At 49.2% G+C, this 21,746-nt stretch overlaps 2 long non-coding RNA genes across 4 annotated transcripts in view; one reads left to right on the top strand and one right to left on the bottom strand.

Moving 5' to 3' along the window:
- Positions 1–12,106: 12,106 nt before the first annotated feature.
- LOC146808845 (uncharacterized) overlaps positions 12,107–21,746 on the top strand; it is a 31,706-nt gene continuing 22,066 nt past the window's right edge. Inside the window, exon 1 of the long non-coding RNA XR_014966270.1 lies at positions 12,107–12,224. This is a non-coding gene — a long non-coding RNA (uncharacterized LOC146808845). The remainder of the gene's footprint in view (positions 12,225–21,746) is intronic.
- The window catches only part of LOC146808844 (uncharacterized), a 42,971-nt gene continuing 33,768 nt past the window's right edge, over positions 12,544–21,746 (bottom strand). For all 3 annotated transcript variants that reach the window (XR_014966269.1, XR_014966268.1, XR_014966267.1), the window contains one exon: positions 12,544–14,395. This is a non-coding gene — a long non-coding RNA (uncharacterized LOC146808844). The remainder of the gene's footprint in view (positions 14,396–21,746) is intronic.

The following is a 21,746-nucleotide window of genomic DNA, read 5'->3' as shown; positions in this document are numbered from 1 at the left end:
CTTTAGCGTGAGAAACACTTCACCCACAGGCCACTGGCCCTTCCAGTGAAACTGGAAAGGACAAGGAAGGGTTCAACAGTCTGTCGCAATAGTAAAGACACTTAGGGGCGTATTTACAAGGGGGTAACGCCATCGGAATGTCACCGCACTGCACCACTTTTACAAAGTGGCCGTAAGCCACGGCTTAACACCTCTTTGTAAATATGCTCGCCTTTCACGCAGGTATCTGTGTGAAGGGGACGTGCCTTGGAGGGTACTGTGGGCGTTCCACTGCCGCACTCACTGCTTTGACGCTGCCCCAGATTTACAAGGAGGTGTAAAAGCAAGTGCCATGCAAGAGCAGGCGTTAGAATGGCCACGGCGAGAAATGCTTTTATTTCTCCTAATTTTTGCTTTTTCTACGTGTGTTGCATCTGCAGCCCACGTAGAAAGAGTAAAATGCCTTTAATGATTGTTTGTGTGCAGGAAGGTGACCCTTCTGCATATAAACAATCATTAAATAATGGTGATTTGCTCCCTCAATGTGTGCTGCAGAATGCAGCGCACATAGAAGTAGCAAATCGCCATCAATTATTGTTCATGTGCAGGAATGTGTTCCTTCCTGCACTTAAACAATCATCCCCTACCAACGCAGGCCCCTTGCACTGCAGCACAAGGGGGCCTGCATTGGTGCTAGGCAGCTAGTTTTACCGCCAGCGCTAGGGGAAACACAGGGGTGCGCTGTATTGTTGGAAATACAGTGTATGGAACAAGTTACCAGTGGCTATGCGACTTCAACAGAATCTTTCCTCTTTTAGGAAGGCCCTGAAGTTTCAGTTGTTCAACACTCATTAGCGACTGGCTCCCCTTTCCATTGACTTCACACACTCCAGCGCCAAGACGCCTTATGGCATTCGAGCGCTTAATAAGCTTCTTTATACTTATACTTATACTTATCCCTGTGTTTTGGAAACGTCGGAGCGTGGTGCTGCCAATTTTGGCGCAGCTCCGAGCTCCGACAGTTTCTTGTACATAGGCCCCTTAGATTTGCCTCACTGACTCCACTCATCACTGGCCTCACACTTCACTGCAGTCTCACTTATTCCTGTGTAACCTACTTCATTGGATACTCACCTATTCCAGTGTCATACAATTCAATGGTGCCTCACTCATTCCTAATCATATTTATTTATTTTCCATATTTCTAGAGACCGGACACTCACTCCCAGAGGGATCTCACGGTGCTGGATCGCTGCAGGCTCTAAGAAATTGCAGCACTTGTTTTAATCAAAGAAATGCAAAGTTTTTAGGTTCTTTCTAAACCTGGAGTGGTCTGAGGTCACACGGAGATCAGTGGGCCTTAAGTTCCAGCGAGCAGCTGCCAAGTGGGTGAATGAACGGCCACCCATCCTGCCTCGTTTCATGCGATTAGCTTTAGCCAGTGCAAGATTTGATGAACGCAGGTTTTGCGCATGTTTGTAAAATTCCACTTCACTGCGTAGAATGTTAGGGCCGGTGTTGTCGAGAGCCTAGTGGACATGGCATAAAAGTTTACATTTGGCCCTCTTGCCGATTGGCAGCCTAGAGAGAGCGGTTTGGATAAGCAGTAGTGACGTGAAGATAAAGTTTGCCAAATCCAATTAAAGGGCATTTCCATAGTCCAGTCTACTGGTAATCAATGCCTGGACTACAGTTCTACGCCAGTCCACAGGGATCCAACGGGAAGGTTTCCGTAGGATCCTGAGTAGGCCAAAACATTTGCCCCATGTCACGTTAACCTGCTCCTGCATAGAGAGAGAAGCGTCTATCATAAAGCTGAGCTTCTTTGCCACTTTCTTAGGTTCTGACACAGAACCCAGTGACGATGGCCACCAGGAGGAGATGTGTCCCAGATGTGATGGGCACCGCCGAAGAGGAGAATCTCTGATTCAGCTTTAAGCAATGTGCTTTCATCCTGGTTGCCCCCTCTGATAGACAACAGGAGAGATTTTGCCTAGTCTCGTAGTCTCTCACCGATGGAGATAACCAACTGGGTGTTGTCGGCGTAAGGACATATCTTGAAACCCCAGGTTCTGACTATGTTAGCAAAGGTACAGGTGCCTGAAGCCAAGGCACACCCGTGAAACACAACCGATCCCTCATCACTGCCTGCATCCTCGTGTGCACAGGTGCCTGATGCCAAGGCACACCTGTGGCACACAGCCGATCCCTCATCACTGCCTGCATCCTCGTGTGTACAGGTGCCTGATGCCAAGGCACACCCGTGGCACACAGCCGATCCCTCACCACTGCCTGCATCCTCGTGTGTACAGGTGCCTGATGCCAAGGCACACCCGTGGCACACAGCCGATCCCTCACCACTGCCTGCATCCTCGTGTGTACAGGTGCCTGATGCCCAGGCATACCTGTGGCACACAGCCGATCCCTCACCACTGCCTGCATCCTCGTGTGTACAGGTGCCTGATGCCCAGGCATACCTGTGGCACACAGCCGATCCCTCACCACTGCCTGCATCCTTCTGTGTACAGGTGCCTGATGCCAAGGCACACCCGTGAAACACAACCGATCCCTCACCACTGCCTTCATCCTCGTGTGTACAGGTGCCTGAAGCCAAGGGACACCCGTGAAACACAACCGATCCCTCATCACTGCCTGCATCCTCGTGTGTACAGGTGCCTGATGCCAAGGCATACCTGTGGCACACAGCCGATCCCTCATCACTGCCTGCATCCTTCTGTGTACAGGTGCCTGATGCCAAGGCATACATGTGGCACACAGCCGATCCCTCACCACTGCCTGCATCCTCGTGTGTACAGGTGCCTGATGCCAAGGCATACCTGTGGCACACAGCCGATCCCTCACCACTGCCTGCATCCTCGTGTGTACAGGTGCCTGATGCCAAGGCACACCCGTGAAACACAACCGATCCTTCATCACTGCCTGCATCCTTGTGTGTACAGGTGCCTGATGCCAAGGCACACCCGTGGCACACAGCCGATCCCTCACCACTGCCTGCATCCTCATGTGTACAGGTGCCTGAAGCCAAGGCATACCTGTGGCACACAGCCGATCCCTCACCACTGCCTGCATCCTCGTGTGTACAGGTGCCTGAAGCCAAGGGACACCCGTGAAACACAACCAATCCCTCATCACTGCCTGCATCCTCGTGGGTACAGGTGCCTGATGCCAAGGCATACATGTGGCACACAGCCGATCCCTCACCACTGCCTGCATCCTCGTGGGTACAGGTGCCTGATGCCAAGGCACACCTGTGGCACACAGCCGATCCCTCACCACTGCCTGCATCCTCGTGTGTATAGGTGCCTTATGCCAAGGCACACCCGTGAAACACAACCGATCCCTCATCACTGCCTGCATCCTTCTGTGTACAGGTGCCTGATGCCAAGGCACACCCGTGAAACACAACCGATCCCTCACCACTGCCTGCATCCTCGTGTGTACAGGTGCCTGATGCCAAGGCATACCTGTGGCACACAACCGATCCCTCACCACTGCCTGCATCCTCGTGTGTACAGGTGCCTGAAGTCAAGGCACACTCGTGAAACACAACCGATCCCTCACCACTGCCTGCATCCTCGTGTGTACAGGTGCCTGATGCCAAGGCATACCTGTGGCACACAACCGATCCCTCACCACTGCCTGCATCCTCGTGTGTACAGGTGCCTGAAGTCAAGGCACACTCGTGAAACACAACCGATCCCTCACCACTGCCTGCATCCTCGTGTGTACAGGTGCCTGAAGCCAAGGCACACCCGTGAAACACAACCGATCCCTCACCACTGCCTGCATCCTCGCGTGTACAGGTGCCTGATGCCAAGGCACACCCGTGAAACGCAACCGATCCCTCATCACTGTCTGCATCCTCGTGTGTACAGGTGCCTGATGCCAAGGCACACCCGTGAAACACAACCGATCCCTCATCACTGCCTGCATCCTTGTGTGTACAGGTGCCTGATGCCAAGGCACACCCGTGGCACACAGCCGATCCCTCACCACTGCCTGCATCCTCGTGTGTACAGGTGCCCGAAGCCAAGGCATACCTGTGGCACACAACCGATCCCTCATCACTGCCTGCATCCTCATGTGTACAGGTGCCTGAAGTCAAGGCACACTCGTGAAACACAACCGATCCCTCACCACTGCCTGCATCCTCATGTGTACAGGTGCCTGATGTCAAGGCACACTCGTGAAACACAACCGATCCCTCATCACTGCCTGCATCCCCGTGTTTACAGGTGTCTGATGCCAAGGCACACCCATGAAACACAACCGATCCCTCATCACTGCCTGCATCCTCGTGTGTACAGGTGCCTGAAGCCAAGGCACACCCGTGGCACACAGCCGATTCCTCACCACTGCCTGCATCCACGTGTGTACAGGTGCCTGAAGCCAAGGCACACCTGTGGCACACAGCCGATCCCTCACCACTGCCTGCATCCTTCTGTGTACAGGTGCCTGATGCCCAGGCATACCTGTGGCACACAGCCGATCCCTAACCACTGCCTGCATCCTTCTGTGTACAGGTGCCTGATGCCAAGGCACACCCGTGAAACACAACCGATCCCTCATCACTGCCTGCATCCTCGTGTGTACAGGTGCCTGATGCCAAGGCACACCTGTGGCACACAACTAATCCCTCAACACTGCCTGCATTCTTCTGTGTACAGGTGCCTGAAGCCAAGGCACACCCGTGAAACACAACCGATCCCTCACCACTGCCTGCATCCTCGTATGTACAGGTGCCTGATGCCAAGGCATACCTGTGGCACACAGCCGATCCCTCACCACTGCCTGCATCCTCGTGTGTACAGGTGCCTGATGCCAAGGCACACCTGTGGCACACAGCCGATCCCTCATCACTGCCTGCATCCTCGTGTGTACAGGTGCCTGATGCCAAGGCACACCCGTGAAACACAACCGATCCCTCACCACTGCTTGCATCCTCGTATGTACAGGTGCCTGATGCCAAGGCATACATGTGGCACACAGCCGATCCCTCATCACTGCCTGCATCCTTCTGTGTACAGGTGCCTGATGCCAAGGCACACCCGTGGCACTCAACTAATCCCTCAACACTGCCTGCATTCTTCTGTGTACAGGTGCCTGATGCCAAGGCACACCCGTGAAACACAACCGATCCCTCATCACTGCCTGCATCCTCGTGTGTACAGGTGCCTGATGCCAAGGCACACCTGTGGCACACAGCCGATCCCTCACCACTGCCTGCATCCTCGTGTGTACAGGTGCCTGATGCCAAGGCACACCCGTGGCACACAACTAATCCCTCAACACTGCCTGCATTCTTCTGTGTACAGGTGCCTGATGCCAAGGGACACCCGTGAAACACAACCAATCCCTCATCACTGCCTGCATCCTCGTGTGTACAGGTGCCTGATGCCAAGGCACACCTGTGGCACACAGCCGATCCCTCACCACTGCCTGCATCCTCGTGTGTATAGGTGCCTTATGCCAAGGCACACCCGTGAAACACAACCGATCCCTCATCACTGCCTGCATCCTTCTGTGTACAGGTGCCTGATGCCAAGGCACACCCGTGAAACACAACCGATCCCTCACCACTGCCTGCATCCTCGTGTGTACAGGTGCCTGATGCCAAGGCATACCTGTGGCACACAACCGATCCCTCACCACTGCCTGCATCCTCGTGTGTACAGGTGCCTGAAGTCAAGGCACACTCGTGAAACACAACCGATCCCTCACCACTGCCTGCATCCTCGTGTGTACAGGTGCCTGATGCCAAGGCATACCTGTGGCACACAACCGATCCCTCACCACTGCCTGCATCCTCGTGTGTACAGGTGCCTGAAGTCAAGGCACACTCGTGAAACACAACCGATCCCTCACCACTGCCTGCATCCTCGTGTGTACAGGTGCCTGAAGCCAAGGCACACCCGTGAAACACAACCGATCCCTCACCACTGCCTGCATCCTCGCGTGTACAGGTGCCTGATGCCAAGGCACACCCGTGAAACGCAACCGATCCCTCATCACTGTCTGCATCCTCGTGTGTACAGGTGCCTGATGCCAAGGCACACCCGTGAAACACAACCGATCCCTCATCACTGCCTGCATCCTTGTGTGTACAGGTGCCTGATGCCAAGGCACACCCGTGGCACACAGCCGATCCCTCACCACTGCCTGCATCCTCGTGTGTACAGGTGCCTGAAGCCAAGGCATACCTGTGGCACACAACCGATCCCTCATCACTGCCTGCATCCTCATGTGTACAGGTGCCTGAAGTCAAGGCACACTCGTGAAACACAACCGATCCCTCACCACTGCCTGCATCCTCATGTGTACAGGTGCCTGATGTCAAGGCACACTCGTGAAACACAACCGATCCCTCATCACTGCCTGCATCCCCGTGTTTACAGGTGTCTGATGCCAAGGCACACCCATGAAACACAACCGATCCCTCATCACTGCCTGCATCCTCGTGTGTACAGGTGCCTGAAGCCAAGGCACACCCGTGGCACACAGCCGATTCCTCACCACTGCCTGCATCCACGTGTGTACAGGTGCCTGAAGCCAAGGCACACCTGTGGCACACAGCCGATCCCTCACCACTGCCTGCATCCTTCTGTGTACAGGTGCCTGATGCCCAGGCATACCTGTGGCACACAGCCGATCCCTCACCACTGCCTGCATCCTTCTGTGTACAGGTGCCTGATGCCAAGGCACACCCGTGAAACACAACCGATCCCTCATCACTGCCTGCATCCTCGTGTGTACAGGTGCCTGATGCCAAGGCACACCTGTGGCACACAACTAATCCCTCAACACTGCCTGCATTCTTCTGTGTACAGGTGCCTGAAGCCAAGGCACACCCGTGAAACACAACCGATCCCTCACCACTGCCTGCATCCTCGTATGTACAGGTGCCTGATGCCAAGGCATACCTGTGGCACACAGCCGATCCCTCACCACTGCCTGCATCCTCGTGTGTACAGGTGCCTGATGCCAAGGCACACCTGTGGCACACAGCCGATCCCTCATCACTGCCTGCATCCTCGTGTGTACAGGTGCCTGATGCCAAGGCACACCCGTGAAACACAACCGATCCCTCACCACTGCTTGCATCCTCGTATGTACAGGTGCCTGATGCCAAGGCATACATGTGGCACACAGCCGATCCCTCATCACTGCCTGCATCCTTCTGTGTACAGGTGCCTGATGCCAAGGCACACCCGTGGCACTCAACTAATCCCTCAACACTGCCTGCATTCTTCTGTGTACAGGTGCCTGATGCCAAGGCACACCCGTGAAACACAACCGATCCCTCATCACTGCCTGCATCCTCGTGTGTACAGGTGCCTGATGCCAAGGCACACCTGTGGCACACAGCCGATCCCTCACCACTGCCTGCATCCTCGTGTGTACAGGTGCCTGATGCCAAGGCACACCCGTGGCACACAACTAATCCCTCAACACTGCCTGCATTCTTCTGTGTACAGGTGCCTGATGCCAAGGGACACCCGTGAAACACAACCAATCCCTCATCACTGCCTGCATCCTCGTGTGTACAGGTGCCTGATGCCAAGGCACACCTGTGGCACACAGCCGATCCCTCACCACTGCCTGCATCCTCGTGTGTACAGGTGTCTGATGCCAAGGCACACCCGTGAAACACAACCGATCCCTCACCACTGTCTGCATCCTCGTGTGTACAGGTGCCTGAAGCCAAGGCACACTCGTGGCACACAACTAATCCCTCAACACTGCCTGCATTCTTCTGTGTACAGGTGCCTGATGCCAAGGCACACCCGTGAAACACAACCGATCCCTCACCACTGCCTGCATCCTCGTATGTACAGGTGCCTGATGCCAAGGCATACCTGTGGCACACAGCCGATCCCTCATCACTGCCTGCATCCTTCTGTGTACAGGTGTCTGATGCCAAGGCACACCCGTGGCACACAACTAATCCCTCAACACTGCCTGCATTCTTCTGTGCACAGGTGCCTGATGCCAAGGCACACCCGTGAAAGACAACCGATCCCTCATCACTGCCTGCATCCTCGTGTGTACAGGTGCCTGATGCCAAGGCACACCTGTGGCACACAGCCAATCCCTCACCACTGCCTGCATCCTCGTGTGTACAGGTGCCTGATGCCAAGGCACACCCGTGGCACACAACTAATCCCTCAACACTGCCTGCATTCTTCTGTGTACAGGTGCCTGATGCCAAGGCACACCCGTGAAACACAACTGATCCCTCACCACTGCCTGCATCCTCGTGTGTACAGGTGCCTGAAGCCAAGGCACACCTGTGGCACACAGCCGATCCCTCACCACTGCCTGCATCCTCGTGTGTACAGGTGCCTGAAGCCAAGACACACCCGTGAAACACAACCGATCCCTCACCACTGCCTGCATCCTCGTATGTACAGGTGCCTGATGCCAAGGCATACCTGTGGCACACAGCCGATCCCTCATCACTGCCTGCATCCTTCTGTGTACAGGTGCCTGATGCCAAGGCACACCCATGGCACACAACCGATCCCTCACCACTGCCTGCATCCTCTGTGTACAGGTGCCTGATGCCAAGGCACACCTGTGGCACACAGCCGATCCCTCACCACTGCCTGCATCCTCTGTGTACAGGTGCCTGATGCCAAGGCACACCCGTGGCACACAACCGATCCCTCACCACTGCCTGCATCCTCTGTGTACAGGTGCCTGATGCCAAGGAACACCCGTGAAACACAACCGATCCCTCATCACTGCCTGCATCCTCGTCTGTACAGGTGCCTGATGCCAAGGCACACCTGTGGCACACAGCCGATCCCTCACCACTGCCTGCATCCTCGTGTGTACAGGTGCCTGAAGCCAAGGCACACCTGTGGCACACAGCCGATCCCTCACCACTGCCTGCATCCTCGTGTGTACAGGTGCCTGAAGCCAAGGCACACCTGTGGCACACAGCCGATCCCTCATCACTGCCTGCATCCTCGTGTGTACAGGTGCCTGATGCCAAGGCACACCTGTGGCACACAGCCGATCCCTCACCACTGCCTGCATCCTCGTGTGTACAGGTGCCTGATGCCAAGGCACACCCGTGAAACACAACCGATCCCTCACCACTGCCTGCATCCTCGTGTGTATAGGTGCCTTATGCCAAGGCACACCCGTGAAACACAACTGATCCCTCATCACTGCCTGCATCCTTCTGTGTACAGGTGCCTGATGCCAAGGCACACCCGTGAAACACAACCGATCCCTCACCACTGCCTGCATCCTCGTGTGTACAGGTGCCTGATGCCAAGGCATACCCGTGAAACACAACCGATCCCTCATCACTGCCTGCATCCTCGTGTGTATAGGTGCCTTATGCCAAGGCACACCTGTGGCACACAACTGATCCCTCACCACTGCCTGCATCCTTCTGTGTACAGGTACCTGAAGCCAAGGCACACCCGTGAAACACAACCGATCCCTCACCACTGCCTGCATCCTTCTGTGTACAGGTGCCTGATGCCAAGGAACACCCGTGAAACACAACTGATCCCTCATCACTGCCCGCATCTTTGTATGTACAGGTTTCTTTTGAAAATGTATACCCAAAAAACACAACCACTCTTATACCAATATCTGCAACCTTGTGTTTGTAGGTGTCTGATGCGAACATACAACCATCAAACAACCAAAACCAGTCTGCACCCTTCTATGTACAGGTGCCTGATGCAAGTGTATACACAACACAACTAATCCCACAACAATGTCTGCATCTTTTTCTGCGCAGGTGCACGATACAGAATTATTTATAACCAGAAAAATAATTAGTCCAACCTTGCTCCTCTGCATCCATCTGTGTACAGGAATCTGTTGCTGAATTACAATCAACAAACAACCAAACCCAGGTTAATATCTGCATCCTTGTGTGTACAAGTGTCTGATGTGGACTTACAAACATCAAACACAACTAGTCCCACATCGATATTTACATCCTTGTGTGTACTGGCGTCTGATACTGAATTATGACCATCAAACACAGCCAGACCCACTCTCCTCGCTGCATCCTTGTATGTGCAAAAGAAACACAATTGATGGACGGAATGCAGGACAAATCAAAACATTCACCCCCAGTCAAGAGATCAGGGTTAAATCAATCATTGTTTTGCTCACCATGCCACCCCAGTTTAGACCAGGTCATGTGCAAATCAGTCTTGACCCTGTGCCTCACGGGAACAGTCCAGCCCGAACTGCCAAGCCAGGTCCTCCCTGGACCGGAAACAAGCATCCTAGGACCGGTTTCGGAGTTTCACCCCTCATCAGCCAGGATAGCTTGATTCCAGTGGCACAGTGAGCCTAGGACCCACGTCTGGGCATACCTGGAGCACTTAGGGCGAGAAAGCAAAAGACACACAATTGATGGACTGCTCACTGGGCCACTGGATTCAAGCTAGCCTGGCTGATGAAGGGTAATACCCAGAAACCGGTCCCAGGATGCTTGTTTACGGTTCAGGGAGGACCTGGCTTGGCAGTTCGGTCTGGACTGTTCCCATGAGGCACAGGGTCAAGACTGGTTTGCATCTGGCTGGGTGTAAACTGGGGTCTAAACTGGGGTGGCATGGTGAGCAAAAGAATGATGGATTTAACCCAGATCTCTTCACTGGGGGTGAATGTATGTTTAATTCAGCATTCCGTCCATAATTTGTTTGCGTAGCACTGTACATCCTTGTATGTGCAGGCGTCAGGTGCAACTGTATATGCAGGAAACACAACCAATCCCATATCAGTATCTGTAACCGTGTGTGTAGAGCTGTCGGATGAGGAGCTGTAACCACCACACACAACCAATCCCACACCAATCGCTGCATCATTGTGTGTAGAGGTAGCTGATGTGAACTTACTCCGGTCAAAAGCAGCCACTCCAACACCACACCATGCAACCTTGTGTTTACAGTAGTGTGATGTGGTATTGGCCAATAAACACACTCTGCCCCAGACCACTGTTGGCATCCTTGTGTGTACAGGTGTCTGATGCAAAGGCATACCCGTGAAACACAACCAGTCCCACACCAATATCTGCATTCTTGTGTATAGGTGTATGATACAGAATTATCAAAATAATTACCTACCAACACAACCAATCCCACACCGTTGCCTAGGTTACTGTGCGAACAGGTGTTCGATGTAGAACTATAACCAACAAACCAACTAATCGGACCCAGCTGTCTACATCCGTGTGTACAGAGTGTGAACAGGAATCTGATGCAAATGTACAGCCAAGACACACAACCAGTCCCACACAACTGCCTGCATCATTGTGTCTGCAGGTGTCTGCTGCAGATTTACAACCATCAAACACTACCAATTCCACATCTCTGTGAGTTCAAGTGTCTGAAACACCAACAGAAGCATGCCACTGTCCTGCATTCTTCTGTGCACGAGGCCACACCTTGGGCACACAGGAGTCTGATGCAGCATTAACATCTAACAAACTCTACCACTCCATGGTTAAGTGATCAAACACAGCCATCTATTCTTGGCAAATATTGGCAGCTGCAGCCTGGACATGAATCTTTAATGAGCGGCCATGGTCTTGGAACATAAACCCATTCACTGGCACCGCACTGACCTATGTCTTCTGAGAAACTTCCACAAACAACAAATGCAAGAAGACAGGGAATGCAGGAAATAAGGCTTGCCAGAGATGTCATTTGCATCCCTGTCTTCACCGCTGGCACAAGCACTCTTGAGGGTTGAACCAATGTGCACCGCAAGTGAAGGGTGGGCGCAGGGCTGGCAATCACTTGCAAGGCGTGCCATCCACCACCAGAAAATCTAAATGTTGGCCGTGATGCCAAGGCAATAAACAATAGTTGGAGACTGTGGGAAGGGTTGTACGGGACTTATTGTATTGTCAAAGCCTTATTAAAAAATTAGAGACAAATTGCAGGAGTCATACCTTTTCACAATGGCAGCTTTGTATATAATGGTTCCTTCCTGATAAGCAGGACAGTTCCAGGAACAATGAGAACAGGCTCCGTCATACGCCCGGCGAGAGGCGGAACTGCCAGGACTGGGCAGGAGCTTATTAGTTTTGGCTCCTGTGGATAAGGCAGTCATACCACTGGGCGGCCTTGTCTCCAGAGCAGACAGGCTAGCTGGGGCCATGAGGCTGTGCAGCCGCTGGGTTACGGAGCACCGGCAGGTCTAAAATGGCTACGTCAAAAGAGCCAGTAAGCTCCCAGAAACAGGTAGGTCCATAGTGGCAAAAGTAGGCAGGTAGGTCTAGGTAAGGAAAGAAAGGAAGACAAAAGTGTGGGAGGAGAGGAGATTTGAGAGGAGTGTGGAAAGAGGGGTTTGAGGGAAATAGGGGGGCCTGTAAGTTGAATTCTCGAGGTTGGCTATGAACTGAAGAGTGGGAGACGCCTACAGGTGCGCAGGAAAGCGAATACCGTTCCCCATCCGATGGACCTTTAAGTTTACTGAGAAGTTAAGGGAGTCAACATTGAAGAACGAGTTGACTTTCATGTAGCCCATGTGACCACACAAAGAGGGCCAGGAATCAGTAAATGAAGTTAAGTGGGTTTATTACAAGTTAACAATCAATCCAATATAAGTGCACATCAAAAACATATTATAAAGGTACAGAATGAAAATGGACAAAACGAGACGTGGGAAGAAATTCAGATTCAATGGCATGAGGCATGCAATGAACGCAGTCACGGCAATATGGATACTGAGAAATAGAAATGAGGGTCCCTTAAAGAAACTCCGGTCCTCCTCCCTAAACATGAACAGATTCTAAAATCATCAAACCCACATTTTAAATAAAAAGCAAAAGAGTCATTGTGAAAAGGTCTCGGAGGAAATCAGAAATTCTGTAAGGTGTCAGCACAGTGAAAACTCCAATCGAAATCTTCTAAACAGACTAAGTGCTTAGCCTAAAGCCACACACCAACAAGGGAGATAGAGAGGTCTGTACCGCTCATTCGGAAAGGATCTGAACTGAACTCTAACGGTGTCAAGAAGTTTAAGAAGAAACATCTCTTTCCCCATGTCACCAGAAACCCAATGATTTCTCCTCTCCACAGTAGGTATCGGCAACACCCTTCGACTTTCCGATACCGGGGACTTGAACAGTCTCTGCAGCCGCAGGTATCTTCTTCTTCCTGATATGTGAGGAACAGGTGGCCTCTCCTGCTCGCCAGTTCTTCAGCTCCTTGCCAAGATTTCTCTTCCCAGGCCTCGCTATCAATAATACAACAATACTCCTTTCTGTCGCTATGAAATCTCGAGAACACACCTGCAAAAGAAAGAACGCGCACAGCAAGCAAAAGACATTTCAAAGTTAAGGTGTTTAGTCAAGCTAACTTTAGCTAAGTATTTCAATGTGAATTTTGAATATATGAGTGTCTGTGCACATATAACTTCACAATAAATACAAATATGAATAAATGAGTTCATGATTGCATATGCAACACGTTCATAGATGCATTATAACTTGAAATAAGGTGTAAATGCAAATGTGGCTTGCATATCTCACAGTTAGTCTGAAATGTAACCTACACACATTTACTGGTCTCCAGTTTCGACAGAGAACACATATCAATAACGCATTTGGAAGCCACATTTTGTGTAAATAAAGTTAAAGCACACAACGTATATAGTGTCAGGTATACGTGAACATGGTGCTTCTTTGACGTGAAAGGGTGGAGCCTAAATTGCTCTGCTCCGCCTCTTAGGATGAAGCTGTTGGCTCTTCAGGAAAGGGGGTGGAGTTGGGAATGTCCCTGTGTTAGTTTGCCTGCTATGTAATAGAGTATGCCAAGTGTAACAATCATTGTGAGCTGGCACCCACAGCCTTTACACACTGCTGAGGAATCTGTTTTTCAAAACACCAATTTACCCCAAAGGCTCACATATGACACTCACTCCCAATAACTGTGAGGCTCATCAACACGCCTTCAGGAAGGAACTCCCAACACCTCGTTCCGGAAACTGCATTTGCACGCTCTCCGTTTCCAATCAGGAAGCGCCTTGAGGCAGTTCCATTCCAGGAGCTTCAGTCTACAGGTGACGTCAGACATTTTCCTAGCAGCATTGCACATACCTGGCAGGTGCGCTTTCACCTCATTCCCACTAAGAGCCAGTGCTTCCTCCACTTCTGTTCCGAGCCCATTCCTACATCCACAGCCCCCTTGTGTCCTCCTCATCCTCCCAGGGACAGGGCAGCTCTGATCCTGGGTGAAGTCTTCCATTGAGCACATCCTGGTTCAGCTGGGCTGAGCGCACTTCACGCCGTGGGAAGGGCTGAATCACTGCACATCCGGGGACCTGAGTGCATGCCTCCAATATCTGGCCAGCAGGGTGATGCCTGCAGATGAATGTGCGATCTCTCCTTACAGGGCATTATTCACTATTACTGTAATATAAAATGGAGCACAATTAGCTGTAATGGGACCTTTGGTGGCAGGTAAGGTAAGCAGAAATGCTTTAAAGTGTATGTTGGAGAGCGTGTGTTTATGTAAGGTGTGTGTATCTATGAGTGTGTGTGAATGTATGTGTAAGCATGTGTGTTTGAGAGAGGTTGAGTGTCTGGGTGAGACTGAGTGTCAGTAAGTATGAGGGATTCATAATGAATGAAATTGAGTGACTGTAAGTGAGTGAGAATGAATAAGAATCAATGTAAGGGAGTGTTGGAGAGTGTGAGTACGAATGAATGACTGAGTGTGAGTTAGAGAATGTAAGTGAGTGTGGGTGAGAATGGGGTGTTACGCCTCAAGTCTGTCATTGACCCTGGCATACTTATGGTAATTCTTGTTTTATAGAGACACCAATGGGAAAGACCAGTGATGGCATTCTTGAGACAATTATTAGCCTGACTGACACCAGTGACAAAATACTGGCACACCAGAGGTTATTATTGACACAATGAACACCCGTGGTGAGATGCAGGTAATGGTGTGCTAGAGGTACTTCTTGACAAATGGGACGCCTGTACACAAATGCTGGTACTAACGAGGAGGTGGGCGAAATGTTTTATTTCACCGGCAGGGTTGGAGGAATTTAGGGGCCGATTCACAGAACTAACTTAAGACAAAATCCTAAACTTACTACTTTTGGTATTCACAGAAGTTAGGATTTTGTCTTAAATTTGTCTTAAGACAACCTTAAGACAGACTTAAGACAGACTTAAGACAGACTTAAGACAAACTTAAGACAAAATCCTAATTTAAGTCTGTCTTAAGTCTGTCTTAAGTTTGTCTTAAGTCTATCTTAAGTCTGTCTTAAGTTCGTCTTAAGACAAATTTAAGACAAAATCCTATCTAAGTCTGTCTTAAGTCTGTCTTAAATCTGTCTTAAGTTTGTCTTAAGTCTGTCTTAAATTTGTCTTAAAACAAATTTAAGACAAAATCCTAACTTCTGTGAATACCAAAAGTAGTAAGTTTAGGATTTTGTCTTAAGTTAGTACTGTGAATCGGGCCCTATTTAATTCTGTGTTACTCTTGTAAGGCGGAATCACTAATAAATTCTGCTGCTCCGCCGGCCAAATTAATCAGCACTGTTTGGTTTTTAAACAGGGCTGGACCAGTTCCTCTTTGTTTAAAACCCACTGCAGATTAAAGTTTAATCTACAGTGATTTTTAAAATCAGAGGGACTGCTCCGTCTTCTGGCGCTGTTCAAAAACCACTGACTACACTGCTGTGCACACCCCTCGGTCCCCTTACTTACTCAGAGTATTTATAGTCCGAGTATTTGGGTGGCACGGGGTATTCTCAGCCATGCGCATGCTTTGTCACACTTACATACTCTGCAGTAATCACTGCAGAATATATGAGGGTGCCGAAGGGTATGAGTGTAAGTGCATTTGGTATTTGGTAGCACTATTTTTTAGAGCAAAATGCATCCTCGGCTCCGTTTATGGATGTGAGGGTGCATTTTGCGCTAACAAAATAGTTCACTTCACTTTCTTACTTTATTTCAGTCTGAAGACCATAAAGGTGCATAGCAATACTCATACAATACATTAAAAACAGATTATTATAAATATACACCTTCAAGTCCGTCCTGTTGGATGTCTAAAAAGGGATATAAAAAATGATGGTTTACAATACTGCCAGTTAGCCATGCTCTACAAACTACTTGCCCAATAGGGTACTTAATTGCGTGTACCATTCCTCCCCACTATCAATGTAAGCTTGTGCCTTCTGCTGCTCAGGGATACCCTACGAGAGGGAACATCCCCTATGATGGGAGCAATTCAAATCAGTATGCGCACATTTCAGAAATTCAACATTAACTAAAACTCAGCTAAAAATATAGTTAAAATTGATTTGAGACACATCAGAGATGGCAATCGGACAACTTATGTCCAGCAATTATTTTCTAAAAATGGCTTGCACACACACCACTTGGTAGCTAAAAAGCGTGATACAGCATATACAATTGGCATTTGGGTATTATATTTCAGAAGTCTAAATTTTTCTTCACAACGCCTGGAACCTAGATTCCGACATAGTTGGATCAACCATCTTTGCCTGGCCTTTTTATAACCAGTTCATAAAAGAACACATGGAGTCCGGTCTCCTCTTAACTACAGCATGCAGGACACCCAAGGGCTCAGCGGCCGGCCCATTTATTAGAAAATGCACGCAGGGGAAGAGACCCATGCCGAAACTGGACATAAAGTGTCCTGGCTAAAGCTGGTTGTATTTCATCCAGGCAAGGCTCTAGGTTATAATCATGCTTGATTTTTAAGAAATTATCCGTTAGAGGGCCTGTGGATGAGCTCTCATGTAGATGGGCAAGTTTGCCCCCCCCCTATCTCCTGACCAGTTGTTTCCTGGATACTGAGGGACAAGATACCTCTGGGTTGCTCCATAAACTCATTCTACCTATACTACGAAGTCCTTCCTTAGTGTGTGCAAACCACGCCAAGTACCTCCTTTAGTTCAGTCCTGTATTCAGCCAGTTCAGGGGTCGCCGAAATTCAATACCAAAATGTCAGGGGTCTAAAGCCGATTTCCTCTACGATTGGCCTCATCCCCAGGTCCAGGTGCAGTGGGGTGAGTTGAGAACTGGGGAGGAGACCAAATAGCTGTCTAATGAAGTTGTTCTCGGACTTAGTCATGTTTTTTGAGACAGTGCTCCCAAAGTTCAGCCCTATACATTACAACACCCCTTGTTTGCGTTTTATATATCTCCAGAGCTGGACCTACGGGCTTATGAAAAGAGTTCCTAAATAGCCTAGCCAGCCCTCCTGCTGTTTGCGATAACTTGAGGCTTGATTTAACTATTTGTGACTCCCAATACATTTTTTCTGTCAAGGTGAGACCTAAATATTCTAACACTGATACCCTCACTAGCGGGATCCCGTTCACAAGAGGATTGGGACGTATTGTGCTCGTTGGGTTGAAGACCATATATTTCATCTTCTGGGTGCTGATTTCCAGCCCCCCGCTTCTTCAAAAAGTACCAAAGCCATCAAGAATCCTCTGAATGTCCATCAGCGACTTGAAGAGCTAGAGAATCATCGGCAAACATCATTGCCGACACTTACCTATTCGCTAAATTCGGGGCATCTGTGTCCTTCAACTCATTCATTATATCAACCAATGCATTAATGTATAAGCAGAACAGCGTAGGTGCTAGCACGCAACCTCGCCTGACTCCTCTGTTAACTGCAAGGGGTGCGGTGAGTTCCCCATACCTGGCTAAGAAAATAGCACCAACTGCCCGCTCCGCTCCGCCGCAGAATCTCACAGAATTTTAATGCAATTCCACAGAATTCCCTAGAATCAAATCCCGCTAATTCTGCCCACCCTGGTACTTAAACATTGGAGATGATTCTTAATATAAAGGAGGACAATCTGAAATTTGGAAGGGGGACAAACATGACAAAACGCCGGCCCTGAAACACTGAGGTCATTTTAGAAATAAAGGGTCATCTACGGTGTATGGATGGCATCAATGGAAAATATAAAAATCTGATAGGGGCATAGTGGGTCACCCATGACACAAAGCTGGCCCAGGCACAACGGAACCCGTTTTTGACAAATGGTGGAGTCCATAGAACATTTTGAAAAAATGGAGTCACCTCCTGAGGAGTGTCAGGTTGGCACACCATGAAAGGATTTGACCATTTAATCCGTTTCCTTACAGAGCCAATGGCTTTTGGCAAATGTATGTGAAAATTGTGTTTTAAAGTGCACTGTTTGACCACATTCTTTTCATAAGAAATCTCTTGGGAGAGAAACCCCCCTAGTAGTGGCCCGCCTTTCTCACTTCAGTCCCTCACTACAATTCAGAGCAAGTGTTACATCACAGAACTTTCAAAGATCGTCAGCACCATAATATAGATGGAATCTGAAATGTAAACGTGTCCGTGTTGTGCTGTTACATTAATCATGCCTGGAACTTTAGCAGTGTCAATTATTGTGTCAATTATTGTGATGTCATCAGGAATAAGATCATGTGACATGACTTCCTGCAAAAAATCAGGGGCAAGGGTCATATGAGATCACTTCCTGTGATTTCATTAAGATTAAACAGTATGTAATGTCACTTATGCTGCCCCTGACACGTTGTTGAATCAACGCGCCCCAGGTCACCTGCCCCCTTTAGTATAGAACCTATGCACCATTCACTTGTGTCTCTGCGCTGTCATTTGCCTTTGTTACAAGACTCACCTCTCTCATTTTCCCCTCTATGTTTTTAAATTATTTGATGCTCCCCACCTCTCTCGCCCCTCTGCCTAATAGCAAAGCCCTAGCAGTGGCTGCCACCATAAGAGTCCTGTTAACTGTCCCAATTTGCCTGCACTCGACTCCTCTCCCCACAATCGCGATCTTACCACCCTCTAGTGAGTACAAGGGCGAAGATGGTAATATGCGAACACAGTAACCCCTCCCCAGAGTGTGCTGCTGAGGCATAAATTGTGCATATAGCCGAACTGTGTGCACTACGCCCCTCCCACCTGCCCACTGATGATTGGCAGTGACGTCTCCGGCTAAAACTCTCCTCCCATGCCGTCCAGCCTTATTGTCCATGTAAAGTGCAGGGTGGTGCAGGTGTCTTCCCTTGAGTCTGTTTGGGCGTGACAGAGCCAAAACCCTAGACACCTCTCACCACCAGCCCACCCCCCCTTACTGCTCATGGAGAACCCCCATCATTTTAAGCCTCATTTCTGCCTCCTTAACAGAATCACTGTTTGTCACCAACTCTCCTGAGTTCCCTGGCAGCGCCCCCTCTTGCATCTCCTTGTCTTTGCTTCAGTGGTGTATGTGGTATTCATTAGTTCTCACATTGCTTCTGAGTGGACCCCATACACCAGGGGTTCCCACTCAGGGGTTACAGCACTCCCAGGGGGTGCGAGATGGCATTTCAGGGGGTGCAACATTTTAGGCACTGAGTCAAAGCTAATTTTTTGTCGTTAAATCTTACACTCGCAATACTGTATGTGCTTCATTCAATCTGTGGTTCAAAAAAAAAAAATTGACTATTCGTCTTCAAACGTGATATAATTTTTGTAGGGGGTGCGAGCTTTCAGCTAACATTTCCTGGGGCCGTGGGGTATAGAAAAGGTTGGGTACCCCTGTCATACACCATCCACTCTTGGTGTATGTGGTAAACTTTGCTTCCTCCATTGCTTGTGGGTGGCCCCCACACCCCAGCTATTGATGTGTACGTGGTATTCATTGGACCCCTCATCACTTGTAGGACCCACAGTTTTATGGTATTTATTTTTTGGGCATTTCAGTCTGTATTTATCCATATTGTTTTCTGCTAACTTTATCCGTCTTTATCCACGTTTATTTTGTGATTTGTAAAAAATAAAGCAGCCTCTAGTCTGTCTGAATATAGTTAATCGATAAAGGTGCACTTATACATGAATGCGTGATGGGTTTTAATGCTGTAAGGAGCCATGTATGATACATCAGTACACTCATGTGAAAACATGTAGTACACACACACACGTACATATCTGTAGATATTTAAGCTCCACTGGCTAACTCGCTCCCACACGCGCTAACCTGTCCATCTGAGCACCTGTTTCAGGTGTCATGACGGACATCTTTGATAATCCGCCCAAAAACACTATTCTGCATTTTTATCCATATCTAAGAATAAATACAGGCAGATACATCGTTTTCTTATTGTTATAGCGTTTTTGAAAATATAGAAAATACGAACATTTCATGTGAAAATTATTTCTTATAATTCTTTTTATTTTTTTTAATCATTCAAAGAGTTGTAAATGATGTTCTAATGATGTTGCTCCTGAAATGAATTACTTTGGTCATTTAGAAGGGTCGATGAGGAGATGGATAGTTCTGCCACACTCTCCAGTGAAATCCTGTGATTGCTAATCTGGCTGTAGTTTCTAATGTTCTGTTGCACCGGCCTCTACTCCTTCCCCTCTCATCAGTGTCCCGCTACCAAGCCATCCCTCGTCTGGTCTCCGCGGAACACCAAGAGAATGACGTGTGTACAACATTATTAGAAAGACTGTATTGAAGCTTCCACCACGTGCCCAAGGTATCATTTTCATAAACTTCCACTGGAACTGTGGATATGGACGTACAGATTCTGTGGGCCTTTATGAGAGGGATATTTCCTTTTGTCCTCACCTCCGGAGGGTGATTGCAGACAAGAAGATGGAAAATTTCTCTTACCTTAAGAGGTAGATTAGTCTTAATGTCTTTTTCATATACGTGGAAGTTTCTGATTTGCCAATGTGGCCCTAACCATGCTGAATTTGCAGAATCTATTTTTAGAAAGAGTGACTTCTGTCTAAAAGTTCTTGGACTTTAGCTGTCGAAGTTTAGTCTTTGGTTAGGACTGAGGTTCTGTGGGATTTTACAGCTGCCAATAGGACTGGAGACTTTATTTTTCAAAACCCATATTGACTTAGACTCTCCATGAGATCTTTTCTAAACTCTTTATGAGTCTGACACTTCAAATACTTACATGATATCGGTTAATTCGGGATGCATGGGTTCTATGATTTTTACATTTACGTGTTTAATTCTGCACTTTGAGCCGTTATGGCATTTCATGCATATTTTCTCTGTACCACATTTAGCTTCTTTGTATTAAAAATCCACTTGTTGCCTTGTTTTTGTCCTAGAACTCAATTCTTTTTGGCTGGAATATTTGTTTCTGTTTAACTCCGCAAAATTGTGTTCTTCTGATGAGGAGGGAATTCTCTGCCCGCGAGACCAACTGGAGGCGGCGCAGCAGCCGATTTATTTGGGTAGAATTTCGGGGTGATCTCATATTGGGGTTTGGATCTCACAATATATGTAAAAACAAGTAGAAATCAAAAACCTGGGCCTCTTAGCTATAAGGTGCGCGCGCCCCCGCCTCCGCTGTTGGCAGAGCGCCGTGTGTGTGGTAGAAGGGGAGGCGGGCGGGTTTGTGGCCTGGACGGGCGAGGAGTACAATTCCTGTGGCATGTCGGAGAATGCTTGGTTAGTTAGGGCTGTTGCAATAATCGAGTTTGCTCATAACAAGTCTATTTGTGAGTAATTTGTGGTTTGAGTGAAGGTGGGGCGGGTTTTCCTTCTGTGGAGCATCTGTAGCTCTGTGGGTGTCGAGAGCCCAACCTCAGGCGGGAGGCTAAGAGAACTCCAAGGTTTCCGGCTGTGGAGGGGGCGGGGGCGGTGTCTGGGCGCAAGGAGGTAAGAGATAGTTGGGAGAGGTTTTTGGCTGGTGGTTAACTCAAGTGGAGTATTTGAGGATCAGACGATCTGAGCATGCGAGCGGGCAG

This window comes from Triturus cristatus, chromosome 7 (assembly GCF_964204655.1).
Source record: "Triturus cristatus chromosome 7, aTriCri1.1, whole genome shotgun sequence".
NCBI classification, from domain to species: domain Eukaryota; kingdom Metazoa; phylum Chordata; class Amphibia; order Caudata; family Salamandridae; genus Triturus; species Triturus cristatus.
This window is presented reverse-complemented; position numbering and strand designations above follow the sequence as displayed.